Here is a 25489-nt window from a genome sequence, read left to right as displayed (position 1 = left end):
TATGAACCAATTTCCACCATCCTTCCCTGACTTCAAAAGCTAGGGCCAGTCCTTTCAGTATAGGCACACTCCTAGAACCTCCACTTTCCTTCCTACTCCCTTTTTAGTCTGTAACTCTCTGTGATGACTTTATTTCTAGCCACCTCCAAAGTATAAACCTATAATCAACATGAAAGACCGAGGACATTTTTCTCCCCACCATTGTATCTCCAGCACCTAGCACAGTGCTGACCCTGGCCCCATGCAACCACTAATGTTTTTGTCTGAATTTTCTAGGATTTCACATACATAGACTTATACAGCATGTACCCTTGTATCTAGTTTCTTGCATTCACTATAATGATTTTGAGAATCTTCATGCTGTGTTGTAACAATAATTTTTGTGCATCCTACAACAGTACTTTCTGACAAAGAATGCATTTCTGTTGTTTTAAAAAAATTTTATTGAATTTATTGGGGTGATATTGGTTAGTAAAATTTTTCTGGTGTACAATTCCACAATACATCATCTGTATATTGTATTGTGTGTCCACCATTTATCCCCTCTATACCCTTTTCTACCTCCCCCCTCCCTCTTTCTGGTAATGACCATACTGTTGTCTGTGTACATGAGTTTGTTTTTTTCCACCTTTAAAAAAAATCTTCATTTAAAACTTGACCAAAAGCTACAAACATGAGTTTTGGGTTCTTTTTGCTTAATCCCTTCACTTTTTTCACCCAGCCCCCCAAAACCCTCCCCTCTGACAGCTGTCAGTCTGTCTCTATCTATGAGTCTGTTTCTATTTTGTTTGTTTATATTGTTCATTAGATTCCATATATAAGTGAAATCATATAGCACTTGTCTTTTTCTGACTGGCTTACTTCACTTAGCATAATAATCTCCAGGTCCATCCATGCTGTCACAAAAAGGAAGAGATCCTTCTTTTTTACAGCCAAGGAGTATTCCATGGTGTAAATGTACCAGAATTTTTTATCCACTCATTTACTGATGGGTACTTTGGCTGCTTTCAAATCTTGGCTATTGTAAATAACACTGCAATGAACACAGAGGTCCATAAATGCCATTTACTTGTCATTAATTTGTGCTTATACTATTTGCATTAGCCTCAAAGCTGAGTTTCACGGAAGGAATATTTTTAAGTTACTTGCCAATTTTTGTAAGATTTCTTTATTTTAAGAGAGATTTTTGAAAATGCTCAAGTCAATGTAACCAGGCTCACAGAAAGTATAATTAGGTGTAGTCAGGAGAAAGTAAAACGATGAGCTAGGGCACCACCATAGTGGCTTCTGCATGGTGGAACTCCAGCTCTTTCCTTAGGACACTGTGCCTGCTTATGTAATAGGTGGTCACATGAATACCAAGTGAGGGTGCCAGGGTATATCCATGTACTCAATACTAATAGAGCTTTTCCCTCTCTCTTACTATTTGAGCTAAACTACATAAATAAAACATACCTTACTTTGAAGACCATTGCTAAATAGTGGAGAGGTATTGAGATTTCATGAGTGGAGGATTGAAATCATAAAAATGGTTATATCAGTGCATGATACTATACAGAATGTGTTGCAAGGAGTAGTAACTGCAGGCAAGGGGAATAGTTAGAAGTTGTGTTTATTTTTATTTTTGTTTATTTTTAAATGAGCATATTTAAGATATTTACACTCAAAGTAAAATATTTAAAGGTGTAAAGGATATAAAGCCCTCTTTCTCTCCTGAACTTTCAGCCCAACTCCTTAGCTAACTACTGTTAATAGTTTTTTGTGCATCTTTTTGGATAGTTTCTATGTGTATAAAATGTATATATCTATGCATATACTTGCCTATTTGCATAAATGTGATTAACTTTTCATGCAGTTCTGAAATTGCATTTTTGCTTAACAATATACCTTAGACATCTTTCCACATATGTAAATAGAGAGTCACCTAATCTTTTTAAAGTGCTACTGAGTATTCCAGTGCATGGATATGCCATCATTTTTTAACCAGTTCTCTTTATTTTGTATTTTGATCCTTATTTGAAACAAGGTAGTGGCCTTATGTGTACATATGTTTCGCATAGGGTTATTTTTAGAAGCAACTTTGCTGGATGAAAGCATATATTGGTTTTTATTCTTGAATAACAAACTGTCCTGTAAAACAACAACCATTTATTCATTCGTGATTTTATGGGTTGGCAGTTTGGGCAAGACTCAGGTGGCATGGTTCATCTCTGCTCCATAAGATACCAGTTGAACTCACATTTTTCAGACTGCCTGAGAGATTGGCTTGTCCTGGATGCTCTCTCTCTCCTGTCAGGGGTTCCAGCTTTAAGGGCTGCTACAGCAGGTATGGCTGGGCTTCTCTCTTTCACCACCTGATCTCTTTCTCTTTCTCTGTGGTGACTTATCGTCAAAGAGGTTAGCCCAGGTTTAGTCACAAAGTTGTAGTGATGCAAGCAAGAACAGAAGGTGCAAAGCTTCTTTAAGGCTTGGACTTGGAAGTCACACCATGTTAATTCTGCCATATTCTATTGGTCAAAGAAAATCCATAGCATCCAAGATTAAGGAGTGAGAAGATAAGCCTCCTCTTGGAAGTTCCAACAAAGTTACATTGCAGACATGTGTGTATACAGATGGAAGAAAATGTTTAGCTATCTTTGTAAACAATCTTCCACAAAGAACGTGCAGATTTTTATTTTGACAAATCTTTCCAACTAGGATAATATTGTAATGTCCAGGTCACTGTAGAATAATAATACAGGAATGATGCAAGACCCATTGTAAAGAATGAGCCAAGTGGACTTGTTAACGGATTAGATATGGGGTGATAGGTAAGAATAGAAAATAATTTTGATGTTCAAAACTAGGCTTTTATGTCATTGCCCAAGTTTAGCATATTAGGGCTGGAAGAGACCATAGGACTTACGTGCTTCAACCCCATCTATTACTCAGATTTCTTCTTCAAAGACATTTCTGAGGTGGTTGAGCACATTCAGTAATAGGGGCATCTCTGTCTCCTATGATAGTTCATTCCATTTTTGGAGAGTTTTGCTACATGGATCTCTTAAATCGAGCCAAACTTTGCCTCCCTGAAGCTTTAACTCCTCAGTCTTACTTTTGATTTGTGGAGTTCAGAGGATGATTCTATTCCTCCTTTGCCATTAAGGCCTCAATAACTGAAGCCCACTACTATGTTCTTCCTTAGTCTTTTCTTCTCTTAATTAAATATCCCCGAGTCCTTCATCTGTTCACCACATTACATATCTTCCAGAATATCCATCCTTTCTATGAATAGCAGTATTTGGATATTCTCTTGTTTGGCAAGCTCTCTCAAAATATAGTGTACAGAACACAAGACAACACACAAGGATGGTCTGACTAGTATATAGCAAAACAGAACCTTTACCTCTTTTCCTTGGACCTTCCATATTGATTAATAAAACCAAGGCTACACTAGCTTTTTTGGAAGCTGAATTTTATACTTCACTCATTTCTATTTTTAGTAAATGAAAAAATGTATGTTTCATTTTAAAGTATGTTCTTTTTAGTACTGTGCCAGAACCCTTTGAAAAACCCTGTCCTTGCAAGCCAAGAGTTTTTTGCCATTTTTCCATGTAACGATCTTTTATTTTTATTTTTTTAAATAAGCCTTATAAACTCTCATTCAAAATTCCTAGAGTGGTATTACCAGTACTTGGCCATTTTATTCCTAAATGATAATTTATGCATTGCATTCTTTACAAGGGAATGGAACAAAACATGAGATGGTTTGCAAAAATATCACATCTTGCTTTCTATCCTGAGACAATCTGTCTATTGGTTACTTTGTAATTTTTTTTTTTTAAATACAGAAGAAGCCCACTTCTCTGTGTCCCAAATGAGAAAATAAAAATTGTAATTAGACTTTAAAACTATCAATCATCTTAGTTATAGAAGCGAGGAGTACTCTCCCCTAAGACACAACAGACAGGTGATGCCCAAAGAGTTTGGTTCTCCTGAGAAGGTGGAGAGGGATAAAATTTACACTCTTCAGACTTTTTTTTTTTTTTTTTAAGAAAAAAACATTACCAGCAAAGGCTTGAAAATCATTACAAGTAAAAACAAATTGTTCTTTTAATATTAATATTATCTTTATCTTTTGTTGAAAAACTCTTTTAACTTCCTTTAGAGTTCAAAATATTTCATTTGCCTTATGGGAAAAAAAATCAATCAATTTAGTGTCTGAAAAGGAGAGATATCTACTGATCTTCGACTAAGAAATTCCCTGAAAAAAGAACTGGCTGTTTTCAACATGGATAAAAAATGTTATATTTATTTATATCAGTCAAGGTTCATCTTTTAGGTTCAGACAAGGAATCTAGTTTGAAGAGATCTTTAAATCTCCTGATTATGTCATAACAATACTTTCACTGTTCTGCCCAAATTCTTGTGATAAGTAGATTTTATATTTATGTTATGAATGTTCCCCTCTGAGTCATTAAAAAATTGTTGAACAAGGACAGCCCAAATTTTCAGCTCTGCAGTATGACACTAGAATGTTCCTTCCAAGATAGCAGTGAGCCATAATCAGCACCTTTTGGCCATATTCAATCGACCAGTGCTGAATTCACCAAGCTCTACTGGGCATCCAGCCCATGCTTCTTTACCTCATCCGATGGGACATCATGAAAAACACTATTATCTGCTTTCCAGATGCCCTACTTTTTCTCTCCCTGAATTCCTGGTTTTAAACTCAAATTTAAAGTTGTTCCACAGACTGGTGTTTTTTTAACCTTCATAAGGACAGATATTTCTAATGCAGAGGCATTTTTAAATATCCATAAAGTTCTTTAATTTTAAAATGCCAAATTCATCTATACACCAAATAAAGTGAAATAGCCCAATGCACACTATTCTTAGCTCAATCTGCCAGAGCATATTTGCATAATATCACAATGTACTGATTTCAGCTGTTTGTAATATCAGGACCAGACGGAGCAAGGCCAGGAAACAGAGTGAAAGTGGCGATAGAGCTACAGTACTGTTTTTCATTAATGAGAAGCTCAAAGAATGGCTTGTAAAAAATAACACTTGTCAGAACCTTAAAAGGGTGCTGTCTAAGGAGTATTGATTGATCTCGACTAGCCAGGAAATTAGAAAGAAGAGAGTCATAGTGGAACAATTCATCTTTGTCAATAAAAGGAATCTCTGTTGGAAACCATCTCTCTCTTGGCTCGTAGGCTGCAGTCTTCAAGAACTGTACATTCTGTAGCAATTTTCATGTGTTATCTTGAAAAGTCCTCCAATCACAATAATTATACTTGTTGCCTTAAACCACTTTTTTTTTAAATCCTCATCATAGGATATTTTTTCATTGCTTTTCAGAGAGAGTGGAAGGGAGAGAGAGAGAGAGAGAGAGGGACATCAATGTGACAGAGACATATCGATTGGTTGCCTCCCACACACACCTCAACTGGAACCTGGAATTGAGCTTGCAACTGAGGTATGTGCCCTTGGCCGTAATCGAACCCGGGACCTTACAGTCTGCAGGCCAATGTTCTAACCACTGAGCAAAACTAGCTAGGGTGATTAAACCACTTTTAATCACATTTACCTACCAACAGAAAGTGCCAAGAAATGAAATGTTGACCCAATACACCCAAGAGTTGCTTAGCATTCTAACAATGAAAATGGGGGAAAGTTGCCATTTGTGTCAATGATAACTAAAAATTATATTCTGTTAAGTTGGCCTTTTTCATCAGTGTAAGTACCATCAGAACAGAGATGCTACTTTGCCAATGCTATGTTCCCAGCACCCAGAGAGTATATGGCACAAAGCAAACAGTCAATGATATTAATGGGATCAATAGATGGATTAATGGATAATTACTGCAAGAAACATCTGCTGGATTTTAACTATGGGCAAGACACCAGGTAATATTCATTTATTCAACAAATACTGAGTGCCTCCTCTGTCTCAGGCACTGGACTAGGTTTTAAGGGTATAACTATGGGGAAGATAGAGTATGCCCTCTTAGAACTTATAACCCAATGACAAGTAACCAGAAGTAAAAGATAGTTTCTCTATACTTGGGAGCTATTTTAAAAATAGAGCTGGGGCGGGAAGACATAAACAACAGAAAGTTAAATGAAGAGACTTTAACACATGTAATACAAAGGTTATCATCCCTTTTTATTTATAGTTCTAAAGCTTACAGACTCCACCTGAAATTAAGTTTATGTCCACTTTTTTTGGTTTTGGTTTATGAGGGCTTAGATATCCTTACCTCAAACACTTAATCCTATCTTTTCTGTTCTCCATTTTATTTACTTTCATTTATAATTTTTCTTTCCTGTATACTATAAATCCCCAACCAAACAGGAAACAAAATAAAGTGTGATACATCTTGTTTACTTTAAAACATCACTACCTTACTGCTCACACCAAGAAAAGCAATTACACTTCAACGTTTGTTGGCCGTATCATCTCAGCACTTTTAATTTAGATGTAGTTACATTTGCATAACAGTTTAGCTGTGAATTTGGCAGGAAATTCTGAAGAGTTATTTTGGTTCTACAGATAGTGTGCCCAATGTCTAATAAGCAGATATCTAAATGCAATACTGCAAAATGTGCAGTATTGCATTTTTATCTTTACCAAAAAAAATGTACCCTGGAGGCTCATACCTTGGCAAAAGCCTTCTGGCTAACAAATAATAAGATTAGCAGCATTGCTTTTCCTGAGAGTGATAATGTGGTGAAACCTGTTGAATTTTTGAAACCATAGTAACAATACAGGAGAAACTCAATGAAAATGATATTTAAAATTTTTGTATGGTTTACCTTTCTGATTATAAAAGAAATGCATATTCATAATTATACATTTGGAAGATGTAGAAAAATATAGAGTGTAAAAATTACTCATGATTCTACCACCCAAAGCTAAGCACTTTAATATATTGGAGTAAAAATTTGTGTGTGTGTGTGTGTGTGTGTGTGTGTCTTATCTTAACAAACTCAGGAGTATACATTATAGGTCCAGGATGGAAAATAGGTGTTATTGCACATGTCATTCTAATTCATTATTAGAGACTACTAGTGGACTGAGGAAGATTCTTAGACAAGGATACAGTGATGGATTAATAATGGCCACCTTCTTTCTTTCATTCTTTTATTCATTCATTCATTCTTTTTTTCCTTTTATTATAGAATATTTAAAACATAAAATAAAAGAAGCAAAATATTATAATAAAACTCTAGGTACCTATCACCTATTTCTACAGCTACCAACATTCTGCCATTCTTATTTCATCTATATCTCCTTACCTCCCCAAACTACTCGATTATTACTTTTGTACATTTATAGATAAAAATATCATATGTTAAAGTGCACACATTTCAACTGAACAATTTTTAAAAATGGATACATCCATGTAATCCACACCAATATCCAAAAAGTTTCATTCTCAATCAATCTTGCCTTCCTACACCTTGCAAGCAACCAGAATTCTGACTCTTCTAGAACCTCATACACGTATACACTCCACATCCACATACATATACAGTATGTACTCTTTAGTGTATGACTTCTTCATTCAGCATAGTACCTGTGAGATCCATTCATATTATCATGTTCATCAGTAGTTCATTTTGTTTATTGCTGAATGTATGCATAAACCATGGTTTGTGTATCTATTTTTTCTGTTGATGAACACCTGATCTACTTCCAGTTTTCACTATTATGAATAAAAGTGATATAAACATTCTGGTGCACATTGTGTGTAGATATATTGAATAAATACTCAGGAGAAGAATGCCTGGGTCATAGAGAGGTGTATGTTTAGGAACTGTCAGGCTTTCCAAAAGGATTGTAACTTCCTCCCACTCTACCAATAATCTATGAGAGTTCCAGTTGCTCTACATGCTCACCTACATTAGGTGTAAACTGCCATTCTAACAGGTATATTTGTTTCACATTCTTGTCCAGTCATTAGCATGACCAAGTTTCTAACATACACATATCTAGGTTGAGGCCTGGTAGACACCAGTGACATCACAATGTCCATGGTGTCACAAAGGCTGCTCCTTGGCAATGAGTGGCTGGAGTGTGGGGACAGAGTAAGTGGGAATGAGCACTGGTGTCTGGTATCTTGAGAGGCTCAGGACAGCTGGACAATCAAGCTAGGTCAATTAGAGTAAAACATCATGTCTGGAAAAAGAAGCTATCATAACTCCTATAAGCTTAAGAAGCAGACATTCTCCAGCACCACAAAAACCAAGCTGCAGTTACCCATGAGTCATGGGGATGGCCCCCTGCAGGGAAACTGCTCTGTCCAGCACCTGAGCTTGTCCACACAGGTTTTCCTCTCTGTTATTATCAAATATATGACTACCAACATTCTACTGCTGATGAGCAATAAGGCCAACAACAACTGCAGAGTTCAGACGGCAGTGAACAGCAACCCAGAGTTCAGCCACCACTTTAAGGATGACACCAATTCTCAGGTGGATGAAAAGTTCTAATCCAGCAAGAAATGCTAATGTTTATATCCCAGAGACTGGAGGGAGTCCACAACAGCTTCATCTGTTGACAAAATCTCTCACAGAAAGAGGCCTGTGCTGCTAACACCTGCGCATGATATTAAAGAATTTAAATCTATGGGAGTGCTTCTGGTTCTTCTCAATTTTAGTCACATTATGTTCAAGTTGTATCTGAGACATCCAAGATAAGAAATTCCATAGAGTTGAAGGGATAGAGGGTGTGGTCAGCATGGACTGCTTGAATCAGTCATTTCAGGGGAGCACAGATACCTGTGGGGAGTGGCCCTGGTGGGAGAAACTGATTGGGGTGGGGGGAGAACTTCCTTATTGGCTCTGAAGATGTAAGACCTTGTGAGGCCCAAAAGTTGGCTGAAGTCCTCCTAGATATGTTGAATTGCCATTATGATGGGGGTAGTTTGGTGCAACTACAGACAATGGATGGGGTGCAGAGGCTTCATTCGGTTGATAAGGAATGCCTAAAAGTTAGAAGGTGACAGTAATGGGACTGGGTGGAGAAGGTAGCATTGTGATTTGCATGAATTTAATGGGGCAGATACTTTTATGTGAAGACTGAAAAGTGATAAAGGAAATATTAAGCAAGTATACAAAAGAGAAATTATGATCATGTCAATTTCATTTATTATTTATTTATACCCTCATTCCAAAAAAGGGATTATTAGCTACATAGTACTGTGATTCTACTTGTGGAATATACCTTTCTATCCTCTTTCATGCACACATAAATAGGAATATTATATATAAGCTAGTCTCTGGACTAAGGCATGCAATTCAAGCTGTTCTTAATGGTCATTAAATATTAGTGAATGGACTTAATTGTTAATGTATTCCATTGTAAATGTAATTATCAATCTTATTCTCAGATGAAACGCCAATGAGTCTAATAACCATATACTTGATAGAGCACCATAGAGTTATGTGATTAAATAAGAATTTTAATAGGTATAAGCATAATGCTATGTAAATTCTGTTTCAAGTGATGAATTCAAAAGAAAGTTTTATAAACACTTTCATGAACTATATTGTTAAAAATAGGTATCACATTACATGTAAAAATCTTAGATTAAGTTTTATGAACAGTAATTATTCACCCTCCTTTGTGAGTGTCAACATTTGAGATTTTCACTTATTCATCATATGCTCAAAGGCCACCCTTTGCTGCCTCTTGGCTTTTTCATAGAGGGCTGGTAAGAGGCTGTCCAGATAACCTGAGCCACAGAATTTGGTTAACTAGGTTGATCACTGGCATGTGATCTTGGACATTGATTTATTCCCTCTGAGCATCAGTTTCCTCATCTGTAAAATGGGAATAATAAGACTTCCTCCATCTTTGTGTTTTCACAAGGATTAAGTCAATTTATGCCTGTAAACTGCAGTTTAGCACAGTGCCTAGCACAGAGTACTTTTCATGAGTAGCTGAATATGTCTTCTTTCATATATACCAAATGTTTAGGTGTGCTTCCCCAAGGTGCAGCTGGACCTAGTTCTCATGTGATTGTTGGATGCTTGGGCCACTGGCTCTGAAAACCATACCTTGCTAAATCTCATGGAGATACAAAAGAGTGCTATGAAGATAAGAAGTCAGAGTTAGGGCCTGACCAGTGTGGCTCAGTGGTTGGGCATCGTCCCATGCACCAGGAAGTTGCCAGTTTGACTTCTGGTCAAGGGCACATGCCTGGGCTGCGGGCTTGATCCCTGGTGGGGGGCAGGGAGGAGGCAGCCAATCCATGTTGTTCTCTCACAGAGATGTTTCTCTCTCTCTCTTGCTCTCTTTCACTTTCTCCCTAAAAATCAATAAAAAACTATTAAAAGAAGTCAGAGTGATAACAGAGAACTAGACAGTCCATACACTGTTTTCCTCTTGACTTCCCACTGACTTGTGACTTACTCTCTTCGCTTTTTACTATTTGTCAAAGCAAAATGACCCAGCTAGACCTTTGCCTGCTACATAGAAGTTCTCTAAGAATGAAAGTAATAATATTGGGGTTGGGTGTACAGCTCTTTTGAATATGAGCTTGTATAAATCCAAGAGACCTTTCTGTACTATCTTTTACTCAAGACCTAATATATCGCCTCTACTATTGTGCTGTCCTTCTGACAACTGTGCCCTGTGTGTTATAACGTTTTCCCACTTTGGCTGGTTAAAATACAAAATATTCTCAGTCCTATGGGACCTTTGGAAATTGTTCAGCTTAGTGCTTTACAGTGATTCTATTTCCTGTGCCTGGTAGTTTCCTCTCATGCATGAACAGGAGTAATAAGCCAAAGACTGAAGGGAATATATTTGCAGATCTCTAGAGTTTTCTCTCTGCTTTCTCCTCTCAAGTACTCTTCCCCCTGATTAATTACCAGCTGCATTTGCTTCCTTGAATTTTGATCTTTGACTCTTCAATTCAGTAATACCACAAGTCTGTACTTGGGTCCCTCCTCCCTCTGCACTTTACTTGGAAACAACTTCCTGTAATAAGTTTGGGAAACTGGAGGGATCACCTCATTTATTTCTTTTCCTTTTGTGATAATAGTCCTGTGCAGCCTGTTGTCCAGCCTGAAAAGAATTGATTTATATATTGTATCCAGTTTTCTAATTGCTTAAGTCAGGAGAGAAAATCTGATTTTTATTACTCTATTGTGGATGACTGTTACAAATTTCAGTTTCTTGTTTACTTCTGATAGTTAAAATTTTTCTTTTATTTCTTTAAGTACAGTAAGTATACCTATATTATAGTTGATTACAGATTGTTCCAATTTCTCAACTCTTTGATGAATTGTTTTTCTATTGTTGCATAACAAATTGCTATACATTTAGTCACTTAAATCAACAACCAATTATTAAGCACACAGTTCTGTCAGAAATTGAGGCATAAGTCTTTGCTTAGGGTTTTCACAAGGCTAAAATCAAGTTTTTGTGCATTATGTCCCAAAGGAATTAAAAATAAGCATTCCTGGGTGAATGGAGCACTTAGTCTTCTGGGTGCTTGGGCAGCAAGTGGGGGCTGGCCTACATGAGGTTAGCTGAAGGTATGCAGCCCCAAGAACAGTATGGGGCCTCAGGGACCTGATGTGATGGTCCCAGCTGACCAATGCAGGGTGTTTGTGCTGGGACTCTCAGTGTGCTTTGAACCACTTGTAACCTTGTTGAGAGTGCGGCTGGGGAGACCGAGGTTCCCATGGCCAAGGCATTGCCCTTGGGGTGTGCAAAATCAAAGGTCCCATTGACTGAATTTAGCTATCATGCTGGCACTTTACTTGGATTATCACATTTAACCCTCATAAGTCCACAAAATGGGTACCACTAGTACCCTGGTCCTTGCTGAATGTTACTTTTGAAAATCAACAAGAGATAACAAATTTGCACAGACTAAAAATAAAACAACAAAGGTAAAGAAAAAAATAGAATCTCTCTCTCCCTCTATCCTTCTTCTCTCTGAAATCAATAAAGACACATTTTTTTAAAACAGAAAGAAATAGAAGTAAAAAACAGAAACAACTCCAACATTTAGATGATGCTTGTGATGACATCATGCTGCAGAAGACTGACTACTTAATGATACCTTAGCAAACTGATGATGCTTTCATTAGCCATTTTCAAGAAGAAACACAATAATGTTAAAAGAACTATAGAAAAAATTGCAAGGGGAAGTGAATGTCTTAGAATTCACAGCGGATTTGATTCAGCAAGTGTTAGCAGAATTGTAAGTTCAGTTATATGCAAAAATTAAGAGCAATAGAAACCTTGAAGCCAAAGACCTTGAAGCCAATGAACATTAAACACTTTATAATACTTTAAAATTTTTGTTCAATATATTTGAATATTATTTAAAAATTTAAATGTAAGCATTTTTTGAGCCAGCAATTCCACATGTAAAAACTTCATGTCAAGAAAATAAACATAGATATGTATTAAAAGCCACTCATATGTTCAACAGAATATTATTAACAATAGAGAAAAATAGTAAACAACCCTAATGCCCAACTGTAGGAAGCTGTTTAAAATACATATGGTAGAGGTGTGCTTCATGCTCCAGAGTTCCCTTGCAGGATCAGGTTGGAGCAAACCCTCCATGGGACTTTTGCCAGAGACTACACCTGTGTATCTAGTATGACTCACACTACTAGGAAACACTTCCTTAAAAAATTACTTGCAAAGATGACAGTGGATTGAGAAGAAGCTACACTGACACTCTCCCAGGAACACACTGGAATTACAGCTAAAATAGAATAAAACCATCCTGAATAATCAACTGCAACTGAAGACGAGCTGGAAAGCACCTTCATAACCAAGGATGTAAACTGGAGACCGTGTAGAGACTGGTAGGAAGTGCAGAGGCATGAGAGGGCTGGCTGAGCTCCCACAGGCAGCAGCTGAAGGTCTGGAGGGATATCTCAGCTGTGGGGTATTCTCATTGAGAACTCTGGAGCCTAAACCCCAAGCTGGGTTTCCCATCCAAGAGCACCAGAACAAAGAAAGGTGCTCACATAACATCTGGCTGTGAAAAGCAGCAGGGTTTCTGTCTGCCAAGGAGAGACAGCTGGAAATGCAGGCACCTTCTTAAAGGGGCAATGCACAAAGTTTTATGTGCAGCCATTCACCTTGGGCTCCAGCAGATGGAGGGCAGAGTGGACTAGAGCTGTGTGAGGAAAATCCAGGGGTGCTGGATATGAGGCTAGAGCTCAGGGAACATCCCTCTGGATTCTTGTGCTGAGTCATTCCCCATGAGGCAAAATACATCTTTCTCAGGCAGACATTTACCTTCCAAGCAGCTTTTGCTTGGAGAGGAAGCAATTGCCTCACACATTGTAAAACCCCTGGAGTTTCTACAGCCTGCAGCTCATTAATAGACTGAATAACAATCAGCCTCTGGGTGCTTTGAGTCTTTAGCTGATTTGCTCCTGGACCCAGGGCTTGGGAAAGCAGACCTTGGTGGGCATCTTGGTCCTTTCCAAATGCACCCAGCCCCAGCAGAGGGAGCCACAAGCTATGGAGTGTGGAAAACTTCAAACAGGGTACTCAAGGCCAGTCACAAACAGCATCTGGCATTGGCTTGCACCAGAGACCATCCAAAAGACTGGGAGTCCTAGCAGATCTACCTCATACATAGAAACAAATCCAAAAAGGCAGCCAAAATGGGGAGAGAGAAAAATAAGCCCCAAATGAAAGAAAAAAGAATTCTCCAGAAGAAGAGCTAAATGAAATGGAGATAAGCAATCTATCAGATATAGAGTGTAGAATACTGATTGTAAGGATGCTCAACAGAATGAAATAAGATATGAAAACTATGAAAAATGACTAGTCAGAAATGAAGAATGACATAGCAGAAATAAAGAATACATTGGAAGGAATAAACAACAGATTAGAGGAAGCTGAGCATCGTATCAACAAATTAGAAGACAAGGTAGAAAAAAATCACTCAATCAGAGATCCAAAAAGAAAAAACAATTAAAAAACAGGGGGACAGAGTAAGGGAGCTGTGGGACAACATGAAACATAACAATATTTGCATCATAAGAGTGCCAGAAGAGGTCGAAAGTAGGCAAGGTTTAGAGAACCTGTTTGAAGAAATAATGGCAGAAAACTTCCCTACCCTGTTAAAGGAAAAAGTCACACAAGTTTAGGAGGCACAGAGAGTCCAAGCAAGAAGAACCCAAGGAGGCCCATGCTCAGACACATCATAATTATAATGCCAAAAATTCTAGATAAAGAGAGAATATTAAAGACAGCAAGAGAAAAGCAATCTGTTACCTACAAAGGAGCTCCCATAAGGCTGTCAGCCGACTTCTTATCAGAAACTCTAAGGGCCAGAAGGGAATGGCATGAAGTGTTCAAGGTAATGCAAAACAAGGATCTGAAACCAAGACTACTCTATCCAGCAAGGCTATCATTCAAAGTAGATGGTGAAATAAAGAGCTTCCTAGACAAAAAAAAAGGTTAAAGGAGTTTATCACCACCAAACCAGCACTGCAAGAAATTTTAAAGGGTCTTCTATAATAAGAATTTAAAATAGAGAGAATAAGAAACATAGGCATAAAGAAATAAAGATAAGTACTTATCAGTAATAACCTTAAATATAAAGGGATTTAATATTCCAATCAAAAGACATAGGGTAGCTGAATGGATAAGAAAGCAAGACCCAAACATATTCTGTCCACAAGAGACCCACCTCAGAACAAAAGGCTCACAACAGGCTAAAAAAACCAAAAGCTTCTGAAGGCCTTTAAGGGGGAGATTGACAGCAATCCAGTCGTAGCGGGGGACTTTAACACCCTACTCACTTTACTGGATAGATCATCCTGACAAAAAATCAACAAGGAAACTGACTCTAAAGGACACACTAGATCAGATGGATTTAATTGACATTTACAGAACATTTCACCCCAAAGCTGCAGAGTATGCATTCTCCTCAAGTGCACATGGGACATTCTCAAAGACAGACCACATGTTAGGACACAAAACTAGTCTCTACAAGTTCAAGAAGATTGAAATCATATCAAGCATTCTCTTGGACATTTACACCTTTGAATATTATGCAGCTGTAAAAAAGAAGGATCTCTTACCCTATGAGACAGCATGGTGGGGCCTGGAGAGTATTATGCTAAGCAAAATAAGCTAGTCAGAGAAAGACAAGAATCACATGATCTTACTCATATGTGGAATCTAATGAACAAAATAAACATGACCAAAACAGATTTAGAGTCATAGAAGCATGGAACAGACCAACAAATCTCAGAGGAAAGGCAGTGGTGGGTGGTTGGGGAGAGATTGACCTAAGAACTTATATGCATATATGCATAACCCATGGACACAAGACAATAGCATAGTGAAGGCCTGGAGGGGGTTGCAGGGTGGAGGGGATTCATGGGGGAAAAGGGGGGTGGAGAGGATCCATGGGGCAAAAAGGGGAACATTTGTAATACTTTCGACAATAAAGATAAATTTAAAATTATATATATATATATATATATATATATATATATGTATATATATATGTACACATATATATATATGGTACATGCATAAAATGGAAGAATGGAATATAAGATATATTATATGTAATAATGCAATATATATTCACTATTTATGCATACTTATTAACATTCAGGTTTTAAACATATTTGATGATGTAAATGATGTCATTTTAAATTTAGAAACAAGTTACAAGATTATATGTATAACATGACTTTATTTTTGTAAAAAATAAAATAATGGATAAAAACAAATGGATATATATTCTCAAGTTAAAGGCAGTTATCTCTGGGTAGTGGGATTGAAATTCGCTTTATTTTTTTTCTTTTATTTTTTTAATTTTCAAAAAATTTACAGTGAATATATATTCCTTTCATAAATACAAAAAAATAAATATTTTATTTTTTAAAAATATACTGTAGGACTCTCTTAATAGACAAGTAAGTGATGGCTCAGTTTTCAGATATGTGCAGACCCTGGGAGATCTGTGTTAAGGGGCATGTATTGAATGAGAGACAGTACACCTTCTTGTCTTTTTGCAGGCAGACTAGGATGCTTTGCTGCATGAGAGGGAGCCTTGACATGGTATTGAAAATTTTTCAGTGTTCAATTATCTTATAATAAGTAGAAATTCCTTCAAGAATCTGCTAGTAGGTTGTCTTTCAGTCTTACTTTTCACTGCTGCTGAATTTTCATCTTTTTATTTGCCTTTGTTAGTGTTTTAGGGAAAAGTTGTATGAGACTGTAGTAGAGATGTTTGCCAGTCCTTCTAAAACTGAATGTAGAGAAAAAATATTCCTGTTGATCTATAATTCTGTTGTCATATATATGATGGTATCTTGAGTAGGCATTCTTTTATGATATTATTCACAGATATTAGTCATTCTTCTTACTTCATGGTCACTTTTGAAAGCTTGGCATGGATTTCTGACATATTGGAGAAAATTGTTTTGTTTCTTGTATTTATCCCAGATTTCTGAAACAGAGGAGATGTAACCCACCTCCAGATGTAGAAGGAAGGAATGCACCAGGCAGAGACTGGATCCTGGGAGCAATAAGTTTTTTTAATTTCCAAAAGATCACCTCTGGAGACAGAGACCATTTTGGTTCTGGTTTTCTAAATTGTGACTGAGAGGTCTATTCTGAAAAAGGAACATTATTACAAGCTCAAATATTAAGGCCCTGGAATCAGTTCTGCCCTCTTTGTAGGAACTTCACATACCTTGTAGTTGTTAATGTGCTTGGGGTAAAATCACACTGACAGTTTGATTACACCTAGAAGTTCAGGTGACCACAAGAAAAAATAACTATGTATAGATCCCATTTCTAATATATTACATGTTAATAAAGTCACTCTTTAAATTTTTCTGATAAAGTTGTATTAATGTCAAAGGACATGTCCACCTAGTTTACATGTAGATTTTATAGAGATTAGGAAGTAAGACTTTTTAGGTCACTGCAATTTTCTAATATAACTTGCTTTGACACCTCAAAATAAAACTTCTCTTGAATTTCATATTTGCTTTTAATTGCAGTATCTCATATGTGCTACTCTGTAGATATATCATTATGTTATACAGTTTTATGTTGTACATAGAGCAAATTAAAAATGTGAAAAGTATACTCTTTCTGATTGGTGTTTTGGGATTCTTAGGATATATTCCTGAAGTGGGATCACTGGGTCAAATGGGAGTTCCATTTCTAACTTTTTGAGGAGAAATCTGTAAAACTTTCAACAATAATGATAAAATTTAAAAATGTGAAAATTATCATTCAAAAGTAATGATGTAGTTCTAAAGAGGGGCTGTGATTCAGTTTGGTGTATGTTCTTGAATTGTCCTCACCCAAATTAATGAACCTGAAAAATACTGCAAACCAATATCAGATTTTTTTTTAAATCTTCACCTGAGGATATTTTTTCCATTGCTTTTCAGAGAGAGTGGAATGGGGAGAGAGAGATAGAAACATTGATGTGAGAAAGATACATCAATTGGTTGCTTCCCGCTTGTGTGGGGATTGAGCCAGCAACTGAGGTATGTGCCCCTGCCAGAATAGAACCCGGGGCCCTTCAGTTTGAGGGCTGAGGCCCTAACCACTGAGCAAAACTGGGTAAGGCAAGTATCAGATTTCTATTTTAGCTTGAAGAAGACTTGTAGATAATCTGAACTTAATTCCTTGTTATAGAGAAGAGAAAACTAAGATTCATTAAGATTAAATATATAACCTAGGGTCATACAGCACAGTCTTAAAAATCACTTTCCAATGCTTTTATGAAGTAATTAAATGTACAATATACACCCTGCAGAAAACACCATTGTGGTTGCTCTATAATAATAAAATACTGTATTCATTTGTGGAGCAACTATTTTCTTTCTGGGAAGAGAAATCAGAGCATCGACTGCTTCTGTTCTCCCTTAGCTAAACATTTAACTCAGAATTGTTTTGCAAAAGCCTATTTGGTAATTGTGTAAAATCACAACCATAGGAATGAGTCACTCTATACTCAAGTAAATTTTTATTGAGATTAATTTATGCTAATCAAGGATAATGGTCTGACCATGAGCAATGATATCAGTTAATGTAAATACATGATAAAGTTATAAGAGTAGTGGTGCTTTTTTTAATAAGTCAGTTTGTAATGAAACAGACCCCCTCAACACCTGTGCTACCTTTATAGACCTGTCAATTCTTCAAGCTCCCTAAGGCCTATACTACGTAAGCTTTGACTGTAGCTAGCAGAAACTAAAAAATGATTTCGTAATTCTGTCAAAAAATCTTTCTGGCATTTAGTGTCTTGTTAAGCATCTGAGCAGCAGATAAACCTCAGCTTCATGAAATCTGTTTGGTTCTGCCTCTAATGGAGATGAAATTAAAGAAAAAGTATCAGTTTCTGACACGATCATGATTTTCTACAAAATTATGTGAATATATTATGGCCATTGTGATATGAACCCCTCCAGCTGTTTCTTTTGGGGCTTTTAGAGAATAGTTACTAATAGGTTTCCCTAGGAATGAATTGGTTATCTGATGATGACTCATTTTTTTATATAATCTCTGCTTTTCAGAATGCATTTATTGCCCCCAATTCTATAAGCACTGCCACCCCCATCTCCTCCCCTATCTTTCAACCTAAAAATGCAACAGTGACTTCAAAACAGTATATAGTTCCATTTGATTTAATTGTGAATATATGTATACAAACTAGAAATAGCTAAGAGGCCAGTTTGGATTAATAAAATTCTGATATTTCTGAATGTTTTAGATGAAAAGTAACAAAACATTTTTTGTGTGAGTGCTTCCAGAAGAATTTCAAATACATTGTTTTATTTGATCCTGAAAACAACACTGTGATGTTCGTAGCACAGATATTAGTACCCTCATTACATGTGAGGAAACTAAGGTTCAGAGGGGTTGATTGATTTTCCCCAGCTTACTCATGTAGAGACTAGCACCTATGTGTACCTTGATTCTTACCTAAATGACTTTTCTTCTACATGCAGCTGAAATGTTTCACTTTTTAGGCAAATGGTCATCATTAAAATTGGTATTAGGTAATTTGCACTAATGAATTTAACATTATTTAAATGAACTTTTCCATGCCATAACTAAGTGAGAATTTCTAAAGTGTTTGAAAAGAGTTAATGAAATCGTGTTATTACAAAATTAATGTTGCGATACCTGGAATTCTGAATAGAAAAGGCAATAAGTGAGAGGATTCTAGGTAATATATAAAATGGTAGAAAACAGTCCATTATTTTCTGATCAAAAGTTCACCTTTTAAAAATGACAGCATGTGGTTAATAGGTTTAACATTCCCATTTAGCATAGTCATCTTTTCCTCACAGTAGAGGGTACTTGTTAAAAATATAGATTTAGAAGGCAGATTGTGTAAGGTTTGATCTTATCAATTACTGCCCTCACCACTTTTTAGCCATGTGACCTTGGATCCTTAGTCAGGGTCATTGATTACTCACCTGTAAAATGGTGGTCATGTATTAATTGGCAGGTGGTTGAAGATTGAACATAGCAGGTGGATGTGTGACATAATGTAGGGATTAACACTAAAAGTAGCTCAATTGATTGTTAAACCAGATTGTTTAGATTGAGGGAAGATAGGTCACGTAACTTGGTTGCTATAGCTACTGAATTATGGATAGGTAGGTAGGTACATAGATTGATAGATATATAGATGATAGATACATACAGATGATAGATATAGATATAGGTAGATAGATAGATATAGATGATAGATAGATATAGATAGATAGACGATAGATAGATAGGTAGGTAGGTAGATAGATAGATATAGATAGATAGAGATAGATAGATGATAGATTAGATAGATAGATAGATAGATAGATAGATAGATGATAGATAGATAGATAGATAGATAGATAGATAGATGATAGATAGATGATAGATAGATAGATATAGATAGATAGATATAGATAGATAGATAGATAGATGATTGATAGATAGATAGATAGATATAGATAGATAGATAGATAGATATAGATAGATAGATAGATAGATAGATATAGATAGATATCGAAAGAAAAAAAGAAAGAGGATAGGCATAGATCTTGATAGACAAAAGTTAAGATTCCTCCATAGCTAATTAATTATGTTACCACCCAAGTACAGAAGTATCTTCTGTATATATGTATTTGTCACATTGTTTCTTCAGTTCACTCAGCCTGAATTCTATTTCTGGGACCCTATTTGCTAAGATATTAAGGTGACAAGTAACAGAATACCTGACTAAAAGATGACTTAAAGAAATAGTGATTTATTATCTTACTTAGAACTTCATAGTGAGCTTTTTCCTGAGGTCTATAATGGCAGAACTCTAAGTTGGTCTTTATGCAATTAGTTTGAGTTTCTGTTAATGGTTGCAACATAGCTGCCACAGCTCAACATATCACATTGTCAGAGGACTCATCAACAAGTAGGAAAAAGGGACTTCCATTACCTGCTATTCATCAGGGAGGAAATCTTTCACAGAACCATTCCTACTCCTGGAAGAATTCCCTTTTCACTTTTTAATGAAACTTGGTCACATTCTCGCCCCTAAACTGATCAATGGCAAGAAAGCAATGTGATTATCATGCTTGGTTTAGATTGTAGAGATACCCATCTTCCCTGAGATCTTTGCTACCTATCCTGAGCAAAATCAGGGTTCTGTTAGCAAGGTAGCAGGAGGGCATGGATGTTGGATAGGTAATAACCAGCAGTGCCTGCCATGAGGATGGGGAGACTGGTATTTGGCAATAGATTTCTATGTGATACAACCTAACACAAAAATCTACCTTCCCTTTGACCTAATACTGAAAAGGGGAGCCCAGGAGATTTAATAAAAATAATGTTAATTATGGAACACTGCTTTGTGTTTTTTATTTCTTTTTTGATATAAAGTGAAATTTGGTATATAAAACCACATAAACTTAAGCTGAGTTTGGGATTAAGGGTAATTTGGATTAATGGTTTACATAACTTTTCAAGGTTAGAAGGAACATTAGAAAATATTTCTTGCAGGGGTAGAGCTCAGTGGTAGAGCATTTGACTGCAGAAAATACTTCTATTTACATCTTGAAATCCTCCATCCACTGTTTAAGTTTTCAGTACCGTATCAGTGTCAAATAATTATTTCCTTCTCCTTGAACACTTTCAATGATGGACACCTCACTACCTCATGATGTATTCCAGTGCTTCTCTGAAGAGTTTTATTAGAAATTTCAACTTCATGCTTACCCAAAATCTATCTTCCTCCACCATTCATCTTAAGAGTTGAATCTAGGGCTTCAAAGAACTAATCTTCCCTCTTTTCTAAGTTCTAGACATACAGAGATTGCTCGGTATTTCTTCCATGTAACAACCCTGCAATTTGAAAAAGTTATTGTGTATCTATATGTCTCATCTTCTTGAAATTATATGTTCCCAGATCGTGCATGATTTCATGTCCCATCACCATCCTGGTCCCTTGCTTGTAGCCTCTGCTCATCTTAAAGGTGGCATCCAGTGAAGAATGAAGTCCTCTGGAGTGATCTGACAAATGCAGGGTAGAGGGTGACATGTCTTCTCCCTCATTCAAGATACTAAATATCTATTATAGCAGTCTAAGTGGGTACTACTTTTATAATATGGAAACTGTGGACTTATACTGAGATAGGTTTTTAGTACAGTATATCAAAGTCATTTACCATAAAGATATCCTCCATTGGTCTATTAAAGTAGAAAATTACATTGGTAGATTTTTCTGGCACTAAACTATTCTTTTATAGGCCAGACCTGGGGTAGGTCCTGTCTGGCCATGGTGTGTCATTTTCCCTTGTACACTTGAGTTCAGCTAGCCAATATTGTGTTAAGAATTTTTATATCAATAGTTTTTTAAATTAAAAATGTTTTTCTTCTAAAACACTTAACTGGTTTTGATATCAAGTTATGAGAGCTTTATAACATGAGTTTCTCTGTAAAAATTTGTGTAAGATAAGGGTTACCTAGTCTTTGAAAGTTGATATAACACAGATATAAAATCATTTGGGTCTGATGTTCATTTAAAGAGAAGCTTTGTGATTACCATTTCATTTCTTTAATGTAATTTGCTTAACAAGTTTTCTAATTTTGGTGCCAATTTTGGCTTTTTATATTTTTTCAGACATTGATTCAACTTGTGTAGGATTTTATTCTTTTATTTTTTAAAAATTATCTTTTTTGTTGTTGAAAGTATTACAGATGTCCTCTTTTTTTCTCCCATTGGCCCCCTCCCCAGGCCTTCAACATGTTATTATCTGAGTCCATGGGTTTTGCATATATACATATAAGTTCTCTGGTTAAACCATTCCAGCTCCTCTGCCTTCCAGCTAAGGACCTTCAGTCTGTTGCGTGGTTCCAAGTCTCTGGGCCCATTTTGTTTGTCGGTTTATTTTGTCCATTAGATTCTACATATAAGTGAGATCATGTGATATTTGTCTTTCTCTGACTGGCTTATTTCACTTATCATAATACTCTCCAGGTCCATCCATGGACCTGTTAAGGATTTAACAACATTTGACAGTTAATCATAGTCTCCTCTTTGAAACAGTTTCTTCATTTGGCTTTTAGGATTCCACAGTCCATTGGTTCTCCTGATACTCCACTGGCTTTTCCTCAATGACCTCCTTTTTTGATTTTCCCTCCTCTTTTATCTAATCTCTAAATGTTGGAGTCTACAAGAATTTACTCCAAGGCCTTCCTATCTTACTTAAGTTAAATCATGCAGATTCACATCTAATAAGCATCTAAATTTTAAAATGACCCAAACAAGATCCTTGATTTCTACCCACAAAATTCATTTCCCCAGTGTTCACCATCTCATTGAACAGCAGCATCATAAGCCATATTGCTTAGGTAAAGATTCTTAGTGTCTTTGTGGCTTATCTGTTTCTTTTCATAGCCAGATTCAGTGTTTCAGAAAATTCAGTATACTATATCTTCAACTATATCCCAAACTCAATCCGTACTCACTAATTGTACCACTAAGCATTTTGGTGTACGTTACCAAAACTTATGAGATGAATCTAAGGCAGTGCTTACAGGGATATTTATAGTTGTAAATGCTTAATTTCTATTTCTTTATTGATATTCTCTATTTGGTGATACATGGGTCTTCTGGTTTCCTTTTGTTCTTTGTCCAGACTTTTCTTTAGATCTTGGACAAATTGAAAATAGTTTATTTAAAGTCTACTAAAATGCAACATCTATGCTTCTTCATGGACAGTTTCTGCTGACTACTTTTATTCCTGTTTGTGGGCCATACTTTCTTGTTCCTTCGCATGTCCCATACATTTGTTGAATACTGAGCATTTTATATCACCTAATGTGTCAATCCTGGAAATTGGATTCCTCTTCCGCCTCGGAGTATGTTATTTTTGCTGTTTAGTCATGTTCCTGAACTATTTCTCTAAAGTCTGTGTTTGTTTTAAGTAAATTATTTGTTGTGTGCAGCCACTGCATTCTCTGCTCAGTTAGATTATTGGTCAAGTAATTTTTGGACAAAGATTTCTTAAATGCTTGGAACTAAATGTCTCCTAGAGTTAGCCAAGGGCCACTGCCTTAACTTCCATGCAGTCCACACTCAAGCAGGTAGTTTACAACTCTTCTTTACTCCTTACTTCCTGCTCATGAAGAGCCTTAAGTTCAACCCAAGGTGAGAGCTTAGACACTTTCAGCTCTTTCCTGAGCCTCTCAAAGTCTGTAGCTATCCCACCTTGACCAAAAATAAAGTTCACATTCTTACCTTGAAAAAGTAAGGTCACTGTATACTCTCACTAATGTTTTGCCCAGTGCAATTCCTTCCTTTCTAATATTTTATCACTATTACTGTTCTCTTTTTCTATCTCATTCCTCTTCATTTTTTCATTAACTGTCACTTATTTCAAGCTACCTCTTTTTTCCTCTGTCACTTATATAATAGATCCACTTTTATTTTTCTTAACTATTTTTTAGTTTATTCTTTTTTATTTCCTTTTTTATTATAATACCACTTAAAAATAATGATTCACTCATTTCTTCATTCAATACATATTTGTTCAGTACCTACTCTTTGTCAGACATTGTTTCTCACATTGGGGATATGTCCTCAGTTACAGAACAAGAAAGATGATAACTTTACCTTCACAGCAGGAAAAAAAGTAACAATCAAACAAAACGTTCTACAATATATCAGGTGTCGATAAGTGTTATGAGGAAAAATAAAGCTGAGAAGAGGATATTGAGTGATGGTAGCAGAGACAGGTTGCAAATTTAAGTAGAGTGGTTCAGGAAGGAAGCTCTGATAAAGTAATATTTCAGAAGAGACTTGGAAGAAATTAAGAAGTAAGCCATGTAAAGATCCTGATCTGGGTAAATAATGTTTCAGATAGAGAGAACAGAACATGAAAAGTACTGCCCTATATCAGAAATGTTTCTCATATTTTCAAGGAAAAGTAAGGGGGCCAGTGTACTTGTGTAGTGAGCAAGAGAGAGAGAATTAGGAGATGAGGTCAGAGAAGTAGGGAGGGTGGCAGAATGTGTATAACATTGTAAAATTTTGACTTTTACTCTGAGTGAGATAGAAAGCCATTAAATAATTTTGATGAAAAAGGTGATATGACTTAAATTTTATATAATTTCTCTGGCTAGTAGGTAAAGAATAGACTGATGGGGAAGGACAGAAATCTGGAAACTAGTAGAGAAAAGGCCATAGTCTAAACAGGAGTTGATGATGTTGGCTATGCCTAGGGTAGTAGTGACAGAGACGCTAGGAAGTGTTCAGATTGAGGATATATTTTGAAGGTAGAACTGATCATTGTTATGAGAGAAAGAAGATCAAGAGTAGAGTGAAGTCCAATTCAGTTTTTGACCTGAACAACTGGGTTAATGGCCCAGTAATTGAGCAGATGGGAAAGTCTGTGAAAGGATAAGGTTTTGGTTAAGGAAGGAATCAAGAGTTCTGCCTTGTTTACATTAAGTTTGAGTTTCCAAGTAAACATCCAAGTTTACAATGTCTTGTACGCAGGTCAAAATGCAAATAATGAGTTCAGGTACAAGTCTGGGCTAGAGATATAAATTTGGGATTCATTTATTTGTAGATGTAATTTAAAGCCATTGGGTAGGATGACATCATTATATAATTTTGTGTATTAAGGGAAGGCCTCAAAGTCTGAGCCCTGGAGCACTCTAATGTATATATGTCATGAAAATGAGGAAGACCCAGCAATGGAGACTAAAATGAATGACCCATGAGGTAGAAAGACAACCAAGAGGTGGTGTCACAGGAGCCAACACAAAAGAGAATTTTGAGAAGGAAGGATTGGCATTTATTTTTTCCCCATTGTCTGGAGATTCTAAGCATGATAAAATTAATAGTTAAAATCCATTAAGTACTTAGTATGTATTAGGCATGTGTTAAGCACTTTACATGAATTATACAATTTAGTTCTCATATTAATCTTAGATGTAAATAAAAATTATTACCCCCATTTTTCAGATATA

The sequence above is a fragment of the Miniopterus natalensis genome, chromosome X (assembly GCF_054644295.1).
Source record: "Miniopterus natalensis isolate mMinNat1 chromosome X, mMinNat1.hap1, whole genome shotgun sequence".
Lineage (NCBI taxonomy): Eukaryota > Metazoa > Chordata > Mammalia > Chiroptera > Miniopteridae > Miniopterus > Miniopterus natalensis.
This window is presented reverse-complemented; position numbering follows the sequence as displayed.